The sequence below is a fragment of the Urocampus carinirostris genome, chromosome 3 (assembly GCF_059441175.1).
Source record: "Urocampus carinirostris isolate Australia breed hairy pipefish chromosome 3, RoL_Ucar_1.0, whole genome shotgun sequence".
Classification (NCBI taxonomy): domain Eukaryota; kingdom Metazoa; phylum Chordata; class Actinopteri; order Syngnathiformes; family Syngnathidae; genus Urocampus; species Urocampus carinirostris.
This window is the reverse complement of record NC_142351.1, coordinates 43,142,506-43,159,680: the sequence shown is the minus strand read 5'-3', so window position 1 is coordinate 43,159,680 and position 17,175 is coordinate 43,142,506. Positions and strand designations below refer to the sequence as shown.

At 41.5% G+C, this 17,175-nt stretch overlaps 1 protein-coding gene across 4 annotated transcripts in view; it reads right to left on the bottom strand.

Annotated features, from left to right (window-relative positions):
• arhgap4b (Rho GTPase activating protein 4b) overlaps window positions 1–14,475 on the bottom strand; it is a 54,403-nt gene extending 39,928 nt beyond the window's left edge. For 2 of the 4 annotated variants that reach the window (XM_088331961.1, XM_088331964.1), the window contains exons 1-2: window positions 14,329–14,475; window positions 2,388–2,555 (exon numbers count right to left, since the gene is read on the bottom strand). The gene's annotated coding sequence lies outside the window, so the exon portion shown is untranslated. Of the gene's footprint in view, window positions 1–2,387; window positions 2,628–14,328 lie in introns of all 4 variants that reach the window. The other 2 variants (XM_088331962.1, XM_088331963.1) reach the window with 2 other exon arrangements.
• Between the last annotated feature and the right edge of the window lie 2,700 nt (window positions 14,476–17,175).

Sequence of the window (17,175 nt, the reverse complement as noted above, 5' to 3'; positions counted from 1 at the left end):
GCACTCTGTGGGTTATTTTTGCCAGTTATCCCTTATTTGGCAGCCAACTTTTATTGTACCATTAGAGCTGCGGTGGGCAAGTATTTGGAGTCGCTAGATGCATTGTGTTAAAAAATTTGGCCAAGGGGCCGATCCTGGAGACCTATGCAATTTTTTCATTTATGAATAAATATGCATGCTGACTTCTAAATATTATTTCTTCATATTTTTTTTTAAATATCCATCACCAACTTTTGAATCACTAACAATTAAAGCAAAATAATAAATTAGGTCCCTGCTCTAAGCATTTAATTTGATATTTAGTTATTTAGAATTACCAAAGTTGTATGTTTTTAGCATTTTAGTAGTACTTCTTCAGTAGTATTTTGTGGTATTTCGATGGTAAAGTTGTAGTATTTTGGGAGTATTTTCATAGTAGTATTTCTGAAGTATTTTTATTGAAGTTTTTTCTTTATTATTTTTTGAATATTACTGTAGTTGTACAGTTGCTACAGTATTTTTATTATGTTTGTGGTAATATTTCTGTAGTAGTATTTTTGTATTATATTATCACTGTACGCCCGCCCCAAGACTGGGAGGTTCTGGTTCAAGCCTCGGCCGAGTCATACCTAAGACTTAAACATTGGTACCCGTTGCCTCCCTGCTTGGCGTTCAGCATTAGGGGTTGGAATTGGGGGGTATGGTCACCTAATGACTCCCAACACCTCAGTTGGTTTGAGCGAGGGGGCTGGGAATCCCATTCTCTGAATCAATCTCCCAAAAAGAGTCTGTGGTATATTATATGTATTATATTATTATGGTCTTTTTGTAATATTTCAATAGAAGTATTTTTAAAGTACTTTTTTGCAATATTTTCAGAGTAGCTTTTTGCAGTAATTTTATGGGAATTCTATAGTACTGTACAGGATTTATTTTCCTTCAAAATAAGACAAGATAATCTAAGTCTGTGTTAGTTTTTTTTTATTATAGTATTTCTGTAGTAATATATTTGTAGTATTTCTATAGCAAAAGTATTCTTTTTTTACAGATAAAGCAAAATCGAATATTAAGTCCAAGTTTTTAAGCGCTAATCTTGATATTTAGTTTGTTAATAATTTTGTAACATGTTTTTAGTATTTAATTTTGTAGGCATACAAATGGACAATAGGGATATACTTGGCACCAAAAATGAGTTTTTTCATAAGTAGTGTTTTAGTAACAATTGTGTATATTGTCATTGTATTTCGACCATTTTCACATGGCTGGCCGGATGAAAGAGCATGTGGCTGGCGGGCCATTGTTTGCCCGCCACTTCATAAAAGCATCCACCTGAAACTAGGCATTCTTCCCCAAAAAACTACCAAAACTTTGCTCGTAACCTCTTTAACTAATTAACTCTTAAAACAATCTGACTTGCTAAGGTGCTGTTGTTCCTCTATTAAGGATGACAAAGACTAGACATGCTGTCTTTAAAATGCATTATCTCGGAAAATAATTAGAATTTACAGACGAAATATATAAAGTAGTACCTCTACTTAAAAATTCAATTGATTCTGGGACTTCATAACCTGAAAACTTCGTAAGTAGAGTCGCATTTTGTATGTAAATGCGCTAATCCGTTCCAAGCTACGCAAAAATAAGGTATGATATTTTTCATCGAATCATAAAAGAGAATCAGAACATGTAACAAATAAATGTTAAAATATGATTGGTTGGATCCCTAACCACTAGGGTCAAAGGGGCACCATTTCCTTTGATGTGTCTCGGGCAAGTACAGCCTGGTGGATACAGTACAGGCCAATATATGTTTCCACCTGGACTCGAACCGGGGACATTTTGCATGATAAGCAAATTTTCATAAACACAAAAGAGAGGAATAAAATGTAAAAAAAAAAAAGAATAAACGTACTAATAAAAATCTTCATTTACCTTTTTGACTCGCCTTTCTTGAAAAACTGGTCCAATGATGTCGGCTTTTACCGGCTTTTGACAATCATTTGGACATGCACAAGGCAGACCTAGCAATATCCCGACTTGTCAACACATATTTCAGGTGATTCCTTTCCACAAATTCAGAGACTTCATTGAATTTTGCTAAAATGCCTTTAATTTGGGGCTGAGTGAATGACGGCTGCGTCCACCTCCCTGCTATCATGCCTAAAATCCTCCTCGTCTCTGAAGTCTGAACTGTGACAGTGATACGAAGAGCATGCTAGTAGTACGGACGGGGAACTCTGAAAGTGGCTAATAGCAGCCTGACTGTACTGTATTTTTCTTTGTAAGTTGAGGCAATAATTTCCTGTTCAGGCACTTGGTAATCGCAAAGTAGAGGAACCACTGTATGTAGTCTTTATGCAAAAACCATGTACTATTCCTCACATTTTGCATGCTCAAGAATTTGAGAATACCTTCAACCTCACGTCCTGTAGTTAATGGCCTCCCGCTCCTCACCCCCAGTGATCGACCTAGCGCTTCAAGCAGCTGGAAGGCATCAACGGCGTGAAACGGCCGCACTGGCCAGAGACGTCAGGCCTCTTGGTGGTGTTTGCAGAATGCCGATCCATTTGCATTCGGTACTGGATGCGGGATAGCGAGAAGAGAGTATCATGTTTATAGGACTACCGGTATGGATGGATGGAAGAGGACAGCTGGGAGAAAGAGAGAGAGATTTATAGCAAGCGCAAGGGGAAAACGGCAGCGGGGACAAATGAGGGCATGGTGAGAGCAAAAGGGATAGTGACACCAGAGAAGGGAGATTTGTAGGAGGAACAGTCCGATGGGGGTCACGCCAAAGAATGGACGTTGCCAGCCAGGACACTGTGATGACAATGAGGGGGAAGGAGGAGTATTGAGCACATCAAGGTCGAGGATAAAAGTCATAAAAAAAGACAACAGAAGATTCGGATTTCGACCCTTTTTTTTGGTAAATTTGAGATATTGATATTGTCATGTGCTTTATGTATTCACTTTAGCGTTAGACAATTGGTGGCGGCATAATTTGAATAGGATCTATCTGGCTAAACTACTTCATAAATCAAAATCTTTGAGCGTGTGTTTGTATATGACTTATAGGTTTTAAAACGGCTGAACCAATTTTTGTGAAACAAGTGTATACCACTTGTACTTTTGGGAAGTGTTTCTCAACTGGTGGGTCGGGACCCAAAAAACGGTTTTCAGTGGATTGCAGGCCTTTGCCATTGCAAAAAAAAACAAACAAAAAAAACTGAGGGTCAATTACACCCCCTTAAAGTAGATGGTGATAATGCCCTGCAAATGCAGGTTGACACCCGCTATGTCACACCGCAGTAAAATACCGGTAAAGTTTGTCTCCACATGTTGAGAATGGCGAAACCCAGATACCGTAATCTTTTTATTGTGGTAAATGGGTACCAGAACCTCCTACTATATTTGAAAATTCAAAAACTAGCCTCCTCTCCTTTTTTAACGGCTTGCAGAAATAGTCAATGAGAGATAATGGATAGCAGCCACGTGGGTGCTTTGAATTTAAGGCACCCGAATAAATACCAACATATTATATTTAAATCTGCTTTAATGTTGTCTGCCTTTGTGGGGTCTCTATCGTCTTCTGGTGGCCAAAAGGGTACCGCAGCTTCCAACCACTGACAACTCCATGCAGCCAAATCCAAGCAGCCTAAATTCTACTATTACGTACACAGGGTTTCTACAGAATAAGTCAAGTTAAATTTATGACTTTTAAAGACCTTTTCAATGCCTTTTGAAATCAAATTCAAGACCAAGTTGACAAAAATATACAGTTGAAACAAACAAGGCAAAGAAAAAAAACTGATATCTCTTGCACACAATACATCATTCCCCGTACACATTACCTGAGTCAACTTTAGCCATGGCAAAAAACATTCGTCGGAAAGCCACTTCTCATTAAATTTTCACCTTCCCCTGGTCCAGAGTAAACGTCTCTGTCTGCTATGGCTACGTGTATTGTAGGTAGACCTAAGACATTAGCCTGCTCTGAAAGGTCCGACTGAAACTACGTCACCGTTTTGATAATTTCCTTATTGCTGTAAAACGTTGTTGCCACAAAATTAAAGCTGTAAATCATTAAAAAAGATCAATCTTACTAAATATTTTTAGCTCAAACAAAAACAGATCTTGTCATGTGTTAACTGTTTAAGGACTTACCAAAATAGGAAGTAAGACATTTTAATGCCAATTTAGGCCTTATTTATTAATTCAATGCCTTTTACGATTTTTCAAGGATCCGCTAGAACAATGCATGTATTCATGCATGTTTTAAGGGATTTTAAAAAACTGGCTTCATGCTTTACTTAAAGGGCATCTTGTATTATTTAGGGCCTCCTAGTGTGTTAAGTTTAAATTTAAGTAGACGCTCAAAATAAGGAGAGAAGACATCACAAGATTTGGAACTTGCAAGGAGGACTGGGAGAAAAGCCTACATATAAGAGAATTCCAACCCTGTTCTAAAACCCTCCACCTTTTTTATTTAATAAAAAACAGAATAGCACTACAGGTAGTGGAAATCAAAAGAAAAGCAACATGATTTGCAGATAGAGACAATGATGTAATAGTGAAAACAACAAACAACAAAGAACGATAATAGTCAAAAGAAGGAATCGGAAGATTGAACTTATCACAGTGGTAAAGGTAAAAGTTGTCACGGTCGCCATGACGACCAGTATGCCACGCCCCGAACTCAAGCTGAAGCAGATCAGCTGATTGCTGTTCTGCTTTTTAAGGCTGGATTTTGGGTTTGGCGGGTGCTGGTTCATTACTCATTCTTCACAGTCCCGGTCTGTTATGCCTTGTCCTGTTTAGTCTGTTATGCCTTGTCCTGTTTTAGTCTGTTATGCCATGTCCCGTTAAGTTCGTGCCGGAGGAACTCTGTATTGTTCTGTTTTGCCTCGGAGTATTGGGCGACTTTTATTTTATTAAATAAAACCTATGGATCGTCAACGCATTTGAGTTCTCCCTCTCATGCCTCCTGCCTCCGTTCTGGTCCGGTCCCCTTCCACGCCACCACGCTCTCGTGACAGAATGAACCAGCCAACAAATAGAACTCAGCGAACGATCCCAGCGCGACTTGGGGAGAGCTGGAGAGCGCAGTTCGGCAGGCGCCTACTGAGTTGGCCTTCCCTGCCCGTTCGAACCACGGCCCCGCCCGTCGTGGCCCTTGCTGTGCCTCGAATGGGGTCCCGGGAAGAATTGACGCCTGCCTGTTCAACTCTCATGCCTGCCTGCCCGACTCCCGTGCCGATTGCCTGCTATTCCGTCTCCCCTGCGTGCCAGCCCGACTCCGACTCCGCTGCCCGTCGGGCCGACTCCGACTCCGCTGCCCGTCGGGCCGACTCCGACTCCGCTGCCTGCCAGTCCGACTCCGCTCCTCCTGTTTTGTCTGTTCTGATTTTGACTCTCTCATGTCTTGTCTGTTCTGATTTTGACTCTCTCATGTCTTGTCTGTTCTGATTTTGACTCTCTTATGTCTTGTCTGTTCTGATTTTGACTCTCTTATGTCTTGTCTGTTCTGATTTTGACTCTCTCATGTCTTGTCTGTTTTGATTTTGACCCTCTCATGTCTTGCCTGTTCTGATTCCGCCTGTCCTGTCTGAATCGCCACTCTGAACCCGAACCCCCTGAGTCTGACTCTTCTGAACCCGAACCCCCAGAGTCTGACTCTTCTGAACCCGAACCCCCAGAGTCTGACTCTTCTGAACCCGAACCCCCAGAGTCTGACTCTTCTGAACCCGAACCCCCAGAGTCTGACTCTTCTGAACCCGAACCCCCAGAGTGTGACTCTTCTGAACCCGAACCCCCAGAGTGCGACTCTTCTGCATCGGCCTGACCTGAGTGCGACTCTTCTGCATCGGCCTGACCTGAGTGCGACTCTTCTGCATCGGCCTGACCTGAGTGCGACTCTTCTGCATCGGCCTGACCTGAGTGCGACTCTTCTGCATCGGCCTGACCTGAGTGCGACTCTTCTGCATCGGCCTGACCTGAGTGCGACTCTTCTGCATCGGCCTGACCTGAGTGCGACTCTTCTGCATCGGCCTGACCTGAGTGCGACTCTTCTGCATCGGCCTGACCTGAGTGCGACTCTTCTGCATCGGCCTGACCTGAGTGCGACTCTTCTGCATCGGCCTGTCCTGAGTGCGACTCTTCTGTAGAGGCCTGTCCTGAGTGCGACTCTTCTGTAGAGGCCTGTCCTGAGTGCGACTCTTCTGTAGAGGCCTGTCCTGTTTATCTGTCCTGATTTTGCCTGTCCTGTTTCTGTCCTGATTTTGCCTGTCCTGTTTATCTGTCCTGTTCTCGTCGGTTCTGCCTGTCTGTCATCCCCTGTCCAGTTGGCCACCAGACCCCCCCTGCCGAGCGCCGATTCCGATCCGCCCGACGCAGATGGCGCCTGCCTCTCCCCGTTCCTGCGTGTTCGGAGGAGGGAGCAGGGTTGCCCCAATCGCGATCGTCAACATTCCGGGGCGCGAGGTAGTAATTTTTTCTTTTTTGGGACCTCGGGAGCTGTCCCTTAAGAGGGGGGCTCTGTCACGGTCGCCATGACGACCAGTATGCCACGCCCCGAACTCAAGCTGAAGCAGATCAGCTGATTGCTGTTCTGCTTTTTAAGGCTGGATTTTGGGTTTGGCGGGTGCTGGTTCATTACTCATTCTTCACAGTCCCGGTCTGTTATGCCTTGTCCTGTTTAGTCTGTTATGCCTTGTCCTGTTTTAGTCTGTTATGCCATGTCCCGTTAAGTTCGTGCCGGAGGAACTCTGTATTGTTCTGTTTTGCCTCGGAGTATTGGGCGACTTTTATTTTATTAAATAAAACCTATGGATCGTCAACGCATTTGAGTTCTCCCTCTCATGCCTCCTGCCTCCGTTCTGGTCCGGTCCCCTTCCACGCCACCACGCTCTCGTGACAAAAGTACCTTTATTAACTCTTATAATACATAGAAAATATGTCCTTCTTACAAACAAACCATTTTTTCTTTCCCTTTTCCTTGCATTAGGTTGTGCCTTTGTTGTTGACATTCATGTGGCATTTACAGTATGCGGTCCAATCACATACCATCTTGAATCCAACCAATGAAGTCTCTAAAATTTCAAACTGCACGTCAGGGTAAACTAAATTTTCCACTTTTTTTGTCTTGCACGGGATAGCATAGAGAACAAGTCAACATAAAACAACAACCTCTCACCACATCCTGTGTCTCAACCGGTTCCCGCACACTGCAACACATGTCAAATTCTGCCAGTTTGGCTACTACTTTGATTGTTCCTCATGGGCTAGCCCGCTAACTGGCACAATCCGCTGTGTGCACAATGTCTTGAGTGAAACGTTATCATCTTGCAGCATTAGTATTATGATTAAAAAGCTCCATATCCAGCTCCGAGCAAAAGCTTAGCTCCCCAACAAAATTGAAAGTTAATGGAGAATTACAATGAACAAATGGAGTGATTTCCCAGAGCTGAGAATTGAGAGGACACTGAGACCTTGGAGGAGGCTCACGGGCCTTCATCAGCCTGCCATCTTAATCTGCACGGAGCAAAGACATCGGTAAAGATCTCCTGAGGGAAGAATTGAGCAGTGCTGAAGTGAAAGACAAATGCGAAGACATATTGTTTGTTATTTTGGACATGCAAATGGAGAACAGAGGTTGCCAAAGTGGTAGCAAAGAGGTAGCATCCTAAGGACTGCTGAGTAGCCCACTAACTGGTTCTGAAAATAGTACTGGGTGAACAGGGATTTTTTTAGGGTTGTTGACTGAGTCTATTTTTCCCTACTTCTAATAATAAACCCGGTAATAATATAGTAACAACATAGTAATATTATGATATATATATATTTTTTTTTTTTAAATGCATATCGACAAGTAGCCCTTTGCACCAAATAAATACAAAAATAGCTCTAGGCTTTAGACAGGTTGGGGACAGTTGCTGTAGTGTAGAAGAACATTGATATTCATTTCAATACAAGACACAAATGTTTTTATTGAGTTGTACCTGCCAGCTTCACAACCAGTATAATTTAAAGGAGTTCTTACCTGGGTGTCCTGCGATTTTTATTTTTCCATAGTGTTGGTCAAGATAATAAACCGCATATTTTGTCAAATTGCTTGCTAAAATAAAATGACACAAAGGGGACTTTTAGCCATTACTGCAATAGAAAAAAGTGATGCTTCATAAGATACAACACAGTTTATGTTGTAAGATAGAAAGAATAAGGGGGACCTGTTGGTCACAGGTAAGGCAGATTGTGAAAATGTATTTCCTGATAAATACACTGTCATGTCATATGTATTTGCGCTAAACATAAGGTTTGAAAAAAATAAACCAACATTGTAGTCTGTTCTTTTGCTGTTTTATGGTAAGTCAGGCTAGAGTATGGTACAAACTTGAATTTGCAAACAGCAGTAATATTTTTTGTCAACTGTCACAAGTCCAATGTTACAATAACATTTCCGTAAAACCTGTCCTTCTCTAAATTTAAATTGGTGTTCTGCAGGTATTAGCTGGTTCAAGTTAGAAGGCAGCATGATTACTGCTGTCAAAAGTTAAAATTTTAAAAATGCTTTAACAGGATTGCAAAATGCATATCAAACTAATAGCCTGTTTCATTTATCTGTAACAGGGAAGTAGCTCTCAGCCTCACAAAGGTTGGTGACCCCTGCTCTGATCCATGACGAATTATTGAATTACTATTTAACAGAAACTAGTTGAAAAAAAAATAATGTCTCTGAGCCAGGGGTATTATTGGGCCTAAAAAAATCCAGACCGATCTGACCCAGGCCGGCGGTATTAAAGCATGACCTGGCCTGAGCCGCACCAATGAACTTGATTTGCAGGACCGAGTCATATTTTATTTGTGAGGACTTGGGAGGAGGAGAGGGGATCTAGGCCGACCGAATTTCAGTTTGGGTCGGTTCGGGCCTGGGCTTAAGATCTTACCTCTGGTCTGAGACAGGCTGTTTAATCACATTACCAGAACTGGCAAGTCACTTCATCATTTCATTTTAAGGAATATATTTCTCAGCAAGCACTCCACTTTTACATAAATGCATGCTGTTGCACGTTTACTGAAGTGTGGCGCACAATGTGTTTAGTGCACTGATGAGAATATCTGGGAGGCAATAAACTTCTATCTCCCGCCTGCGACAGAGTCTTCAAAGCACCCGCTGGAATGACTTCTAAAGTCTGGTATGCATGCTTAGGTTTTCCACAACTCCTGATGAGTGACTGAAGCAGTGCTTAATTAATAGCTCATTAAGTAAATCCTTTATAGTATTTTTCGAAGAATAAACAGATTCCAATTTCCTTTTTTTTTTGTAATATAAAAAGGGAGGATTTACTAATCCCATATTTTGATTTGACTATTAGACGCCAGGCTCCTTTTTTCCCTAATTATTGTGCACAGTTGTTCTTTATCTTGGCTCAATGTTCATTGATTTGACAGTTATTTCACACTGTTGTATGTGATTTTGACTTTTATGCGCTATTGCCCATCTTGCTGTTCTTTGATATCCACAGCCTTTAGAATTTATCTGCTTTAGGTGACCTAGGAAATTTAATAAAAATAAATAACTTGTGGGTACCTTGTAGAACAGGTTGGAATTTCTTATCCGAGTGGTGGCTCTTCTCCTGTTGTTCTTGCAAGTTCAAAATCCATTGATATCTTCGTTCCTTATTTTGAGTGTTCTATTTATGAATTCTTTGACGTCATTCTCTTTTGTCTTTTAAATTTTTTCCCGTACATATGTATTATTTTGAAACATATAATGAACACCATTTGACGTCTTGGAAGTTTGTGTTTCTTCTTTTGACAATTTTTCATCTTTTTTGGGAGAATCAACATGACTGAACTGCCATATCATAAACTCCAACATTACCCGTTGGAACGCTGGGAAAACATAAATGTATATGTTCTGCATTCATCTAGCGATATTCAAGTCAATGAAGACCTCCAAAAGCGCTTCACAATGTGCTTCACACCTTCCCTTTTACACACTCTAACTAGCTGATAGCGAAATCAGCCATGCAAGGCAACTACCTGCTCATCCGGGGCATTAGGGATTCAGTGTCTTGCTCAAGGGCACTTCGACATATATCATTCTGGTCGAATTTATATCGGAAACGTTTCATTTTTGTTGCAGGCAAATAACAGGACTTGTACAAAGACAATCGCCGGCAAGGGTATTAGCCCGAATAAGCACTTTTAATGCTACTTGAAGCTTTTTTTTTAAATTTTCATAATAGCGCATCAATAAAGGAAGACTTGTCAAAAGCATCATTCAACAACCAATTTTGTGCTTCAAATCTTGTCAAAAATGTAAATACCTGCTGGTTAAAGTTTCGGATCAGAGAGGACAAAATGTATTCTAACCAGCAGGGAGGGCAGCCTGGAAAATTCCATTGAGCATGAGTCAACCCATTTGAGCATCAAGTTTGTAATCCACAAATGTTTTAATCCAAATTAAATATATTATTGACGAAATGAGTTCTAGTCTGACTGAGACTGCACCTTTCAAAAGTTATTTATGTGCAATCTGCTACTTCAGAGGGTTTACAGTCTTATCTGTTTTAATCAGGCAGGTAAACGCACCGTGGGAAAAACTCTTTTGGAATTGCAGTGTAGAACGAAAGATTTTCTTTCTAAAAGCATTTTTTTTAAACAAATGTATACATCTCATCACAAATAAGCAATGTGCTTTTCAGGCATTGGTAACACAGAGCTATCTATCTTTCTATCTATCTACCCCGGTCATATCCCTCGAGAGGGGTGACCGACAGCAAAACAAACACATCCACAAAAACAAACAAAAGAAAAAAGTAGCAAAAACACAAAAAATTGACTATCCCATCCATCCATCCATCCATTATCTGCAACACTTTTTCCTCAGTAGGGTCGCGGGGGTGCTGGAGCCCATCCCAGCTATCTTCGGGCAGTGGGAAGGGGACACCCTGAACTGGTTGCCAGCCAGTCGCAGGGCACACAGAGACAGACAACTCACTCGCTCATTCACACCTAGGAACAATTTGGACTGGTCAACTAACCCGTCATGCATGTTTTTAGAATGTGGGAGGAAACGGAAGTGCCCGGAGGAAACCCACGCAAGCACGGGGAGAACATGGAAACACCACACAGGAAGGTTCGGTCTCATGACCTCAGAACTGTGCCTCACACGCACTAGCCACTGCGCCACCGTGCTGCCTATGGCCAACCCAAATGGCCCAAAAAAAAAAAAAAGTTAACCACCTTGGCACTTGAGTTGGTCATCCTCTCGTCCCTCAGCAAGGCAAAGAAAGGGGCGGGAGACTGAAAGGTCTCGCAAACCCTAGTTATAGAGTCACTAAATGTGAGAGGATGTGGAAGTAATGCATAACACAGATCAATGCAACAAAAAGGCAACTAAATGAAAATTATTTTTTACAGCCAGCAATGAACATTTTTCTGCTTCCTACAGTTGACTTTGTGCAGAGATCACGGACAGGATCTATGCATGAAAGGCATGACTGAAGGTCCTAGAAGAATCTGCCATTAAAACAATCATTTAGGCATCGTGCTTGAATTATTATTTTTCAATTCAAGTCACAACAATCTTGGTACATTAGCCCTAAACAAGGGCACCCAATAGTACTATTGTATGTAAAATCTTCAACAAATGAAAAGAAATATTGTACAGTCTGCCTCAACTCTCGTCTTGTTGTTTTGGTTGAACTCATTCCCATAATAATCTATTACGGTGCCACATTAGCCAAATCAACATTGTACAACGTTTGAACAATCACGTACGCCTTCAAGATAAAAAAAAGGGGAGACAACGCGGTACCGCGAGAAAAAGTGTGACGGTGATATCATATCAAATGCCTTTTCCTATGTCATCAATGGCGTTCGTACTACTGCAATCCGGGTTACCTGCATCCAATGTGGTTGGGAGCATTTGTCGGTTTTCTTGTCGGCTTCCTACCCATCGAGACGTCCTACCAATGCTGATTGCCATTTCCCTGGAAATGTTTTTGACCCCTCTTCCATACGTACCTTAAAAAGCAATGATATAGTCCGTTGAAAGCGGTGAGTACTTACGATTTCTCTTTCTATTTAGTCTAATTTGACTCTTTCATTGCTTCAAAATTCTGTTTTCTGACTTTTTTTAAGCCTGGCAAGTCCTTCTGTGGCAGCCTTTTAGCATAGTGTTTGTTGACGACGCAGTGTATGTTTGTATGCGTAACAACCCCCGTTTTATATCATTAGTTAGAGTTCTGTTTGAAATAATTCTGAGTATCAGTGTTGCCGGTTTTACTTGATTAGAAAGAAAACAAAATTGTTCAGTAGCACGTATCAACAAGGTAGGACATTTCGGCAGAACACCAGTGTCAAAAGGCGCACGGTTCGGCACCAGGGGGTTGTGCACCGTTTTCATCACTAAATTCAAGCATTTTTAAAGGACTTTCAAAGACAATTTTCCAATTTCTCCAGTACTATTAAAAGAGGAAATCCAGTGTGAATCATTCACAAACATATTTGTGTATCCGAACAATACTTTGTGACAAATCTCCCCCCATATAGATTCTTTCATATCCTGCGTCATGCGTGACATCACAATCGAAGCTGGAGTCAAAATAATATTGCTCTGGTTAGAAGACAGAGGAAAAGAACGTTGTCGTAGCTAGTAGTTGTCATGTGGTGTGTCTGTGTGATAGATTTTGGGAAAAAACGTTATCGATCGTAAATTGAAGTTTTACAGGATCCCACTCTTGATCAGAGAATGAGAAGTGAGTTGTGTAATAAATCACTCATTGAAAACGCTCGGTTTTGTAGCACACAGAAATGTAACGTTCATAATTGTTGCTATCGAGTCAATATTCCTTTTCATAGAAGCAAAGTATGTTGTTATTTTCTTAGCTTTGGTTCACTGTTAGCGTATTGCCTACATGCTAACGTTTGCCTTGTAAACACTGCGTGGGTTGAAAATAAAAACAGGCATGCATTGTGAACAAATCTTGGGCATACATTAAAAAAAAATATTCAAAAAATAAATAAAGAAATAAATACATGAATGATTAAATGTATCCAATAAATTACTTGGATTGCATTTTTAGCACACACTGCGTTCACAAGGCTACGATTGGCATTTAGGCAACAGTTAGCTGAAGCTAAGAAAATAGCAAGATAGTTTGTGATATGATAAGTGATATGGACTCCATAGCAATTATCATAAGTGCACCAAAAGCGCTGCACCACCCAATGATTTCCGATGAGGGCGTATGTCTAATATTTTCGCTTTAATGCAAAACTCTCTTTTTTTCTTTTAATCAGGAGTGCCCGCTGTGACCCTATAAAACTTATATTTACAATCACTAACGTTTTTCTCCGATTCTGGCACGCAAAAACATGACATGAGCAAACAGCTACAACAATGTTCTTTTCCTCTGTCTTCTGACCAGCGCAAGTACCCTTTTGCCTGCAAGCTAAGCCCCGCCCACCGGATACATCACAATATTTACAAACAAATGAAATGGTCTTTAGGTGTTGTGTAAAAATGACAGTAATATTTTACTTCCCTTTTCAGTTGCAGGAAGTTCTTCCCATTACAATTTACCACTGGGAAACGCTACCTTAATTTTTTGCAAGGTCAAAAAGAAATGTCCATTTCGATGCGCATTCCTCGCACTTATACATTTCATAGTGCCCTGTTTAGGCGTAGCATACACCTGTCCTCTTGGGCGCAACCCCAGATGATGTTTCATAAGACAAACTAATGGCAGCTGCCGTTAATCAGGAGGCAAGAAGAAATGCAATGGCAAAGCAGAGCCACCAGAGAGCAGTGTTAACGTCATTTTAAAGCAAACTTGTTGTGAAACATAGCCATAAGCACCAAAAATTCAAGCACTCTTCAATCTTTGCAAACACGCCATTAAAGTGCAAGCCTTTGTAAGGATTTTAAGCACCTGTATTGGTCTGCAATCTGGTGGTTATTGACCCATCTTCTCAAAGATGAAAAAAACAGCACATATGCTCGATTGACATCAGCCGTAAGACTGTGCTCATGCGTTGTGTTGACTTTTATTTACAAGTGTCATAAATCACTTCTTGTGGCCAATGACACTCTACGGCACTGCTCCACACAATAGCCACATAAACGCTTCAGTGTAATTACACAGACCGACAGACACACACACAGAACACGATACACAAACGTTACATAATAAAGCAGGCAAGTGTCGTCTGCAAACGCTTTGAGAGCACCAAAGTAAATACCTCACAAATGCAGTCATTTGTTTAACATGCACAGCAACATGCACACTCAGTATTGGAATCAGGAAAAAAAACATATGCACAGTGGCTGTCAGAAGTGGATACCTCACTTTGGGCTCCTCTGCTGTCTCTTCCTATCTTCTCGAATCTCACCTCGTATCCCTCGTTTTCTTCATCACACAGACAGCGAAAGACGTGTCATGTTTGAATGTGACAGATTTCTCTCAGCTCAGGACTCTTACCACCCGCTCTCCCCCCCTCCAATCTCAGACTTAAAAGCAGCCCTCTCTCCCTTTTTTATTGCCCTCCTCTGTAGTGATGTGTCGTTCATTCACAAAACGGCTCTATGAACCGGCTCTTAGAAGTGAGCCAAGGGAGCCGGCTCCCTTCAAAACGTTCTGTCGCTCTCTCTCTGTCCTGCTCTCTCACTCAATCTCTCTCTCTCTCCCTCTCTCTCTCACACATTGTCTCTTTCTCTATTTCCCTATCCCTGTATTTATCTCAACCTTTCTCTTTATTTTTCCTTCTTTTTCTTTCTGCCCTTATCTCCCTCTTTTATTTATCAGTCTTTCTCTTTCTCTATTGCTCCCACACTCACTCACTCTCTGTTTCACTTTCAATCTAACTTTCTCTTTCTTTTTTACTCTTTATTTCTCTTTCCTTCTCACCTTTCTTTCTTTTTCAGTCTCTTTCTCTCCCTCATCTCCCTCTTTTTCCCTCCTCCTCCCTTTCTCCCCCTCTTTCTCTTCCCCGAACCCCCACCCTGCCTCTCTGTCTCTCTCCCTTTCACTCTCACTTTCTCTCCCGCTTTCGATATCTAACTCTCTTTCTCTTTTCTCTCGCTCTCCCTCTTTCTGTGTCTTTCTCTCCCTCATTTCTCTTTTCCTCTCCCTTTCTCCACACTCTTTCTCCCGCCACACTTTTTCTCTCTCTCTCTTTCTTCCTTTCTCTCTCTCTCTCTTTCTCTCTCTCTCTCCCTCTCTCTCTATCTCTCTCTCTCTCTCATGGGCTCATGACAGGTCAATTTGTGTAGCAACAGCCATGTGTTGTTTGCTTTGTATAAAAACTTTGAGAGTTCATAAATGGTAACATCTATCCATTATCTGCACAGCTTATCTTCAGTAGGGTCGCATGGGTGCTGGAGCCCATCCCAGCTATCTTTAGGCAGTGGGCAGGGGACACCCTGAACAGGTTGCCAGTCAGTAAATGGTAACAATTCACTGCATAATGAAATGATAAAGGCTACTATTACAAAGTGGCATAATATAATTTAAAAATTAATTGATTCGATTCATATGTTTCATTTTTGCCACATTATTGTAACACATCTTTAAAAAGAAAAACACCTGAAGAACCGGTCGAACGCTAAAAGATTCGGCTCTTCTGTGTGAGCCGAGCAAAAAGAGCCTGTTCTCCAAAGGGAGCTGGAATTACCATCACTACCCTCTTCTGCCAAATACGCTAAATAGCCTTCCTCTCACACCATGGATGCTTAACTCCGCCCACTTCCTCCCTCTCTACCTCTTGCAGCCAATCAAGCCACGCCCCCACACTATCCTCTCCTCGGGCGGCTATAAATACCATTGGTGCTATGAATATACCATCCTTCTCCCTCAGCATCCCTTCTTCTTGCAAACCTCCTCCCTTGGATCCATCCATCCATCCATTCATCCGACACTTCCACTTCGATGCTACAAACCCCCCACCCCCGCTCACACACACGTCAATTGCTCTCTCTCACTCCCGCAAATGTTATTCTGACGACCTTGTATTATTCTCTCACATAATTTGCACACAAACAGTGATGGATGCACTAAACTGCCAACATTCACACCCAGACGCCGTCGAACAGACCAGTTTGTGGGCTCTGCTGCCGGATGCAGAGTGGATTATCGTTATCGCATGATCGTAAACAAAACACAGTGGTACCTCTTTATATGAGCACCTCTACACACGAGAATATAATTATACAAGGAAACTGTATATCTGCATATTAGCATCGCACCTTTATAAAACCCCCTAAGGGTCAAACTTACCACGAGATGGCGTCCTTACTGACTTGGAGTATGTGACTCTAACAACATAACACCGATAGATCTATAAATAAAAACAGAACACATAGTTGCAGTTGAATAAATTGTCTTTATTTTCATTACAAAAAATACAACAAAATTGAAAGGCTTTTTGCTTTCAGAGCAGGAAAACATTTTAGCTTGCTAGTTGCATGATAGTATCGGGTAACCTCAGGTTGAACCAGGTGTCCGCGATGATTGAAAAAAAACTGTTGCGGATATAGTGGTTTCCCACGCGTTGTAGCTCCAGGTCATCCGTTTGATGGGTAACTGTGAGCTGCAGGATCGACAGGGGTAGCATGTGAGAGTTGTGACGTAGCCTATCCATAGCAGTGGGCCAAACCCACACCCCTGGATTTTATTTCCTCTCAGGACACCAACTTAGTGGATTCCTGAAAGCGATAACAATCCACAGAGCACCTGTTGGTGATCCCCATTTTCGCTCTTCTGACTTTCCTAAGAGTCTGATTTAATTAAGGAATTTGATTTTAATGTTACGAGCTACTAAAGCTTTTATTCAGTATTCTGATTTTTTTAAAATGGTCACAATTTGTCTGTGGAAAAGTCTTAAAAGTCCTAAAACCTAATAGATATAGATATATAAAATATACAAAACGCAAAGTCCTTTCCATAGGGATTTAGGATCGAGTATGAGTATTGTAATGCGCCGCTGCCTGCCAATTTCTCCCCTTATTAATCATTTCAAATCCTCCTAATTAAGTGATAACAAACCTTCCAAACACAAAGCGGCACCTACTCACTCACAGCAAGACAATGTAGAATCCTGCGACAATATTAGTCATCTGTGATGTTTTCGTCTGCTACCAGTGAGTGAGATGGTCAGTATTAAAGGTTTTATTGGCAAGACCAGAATGGTGCT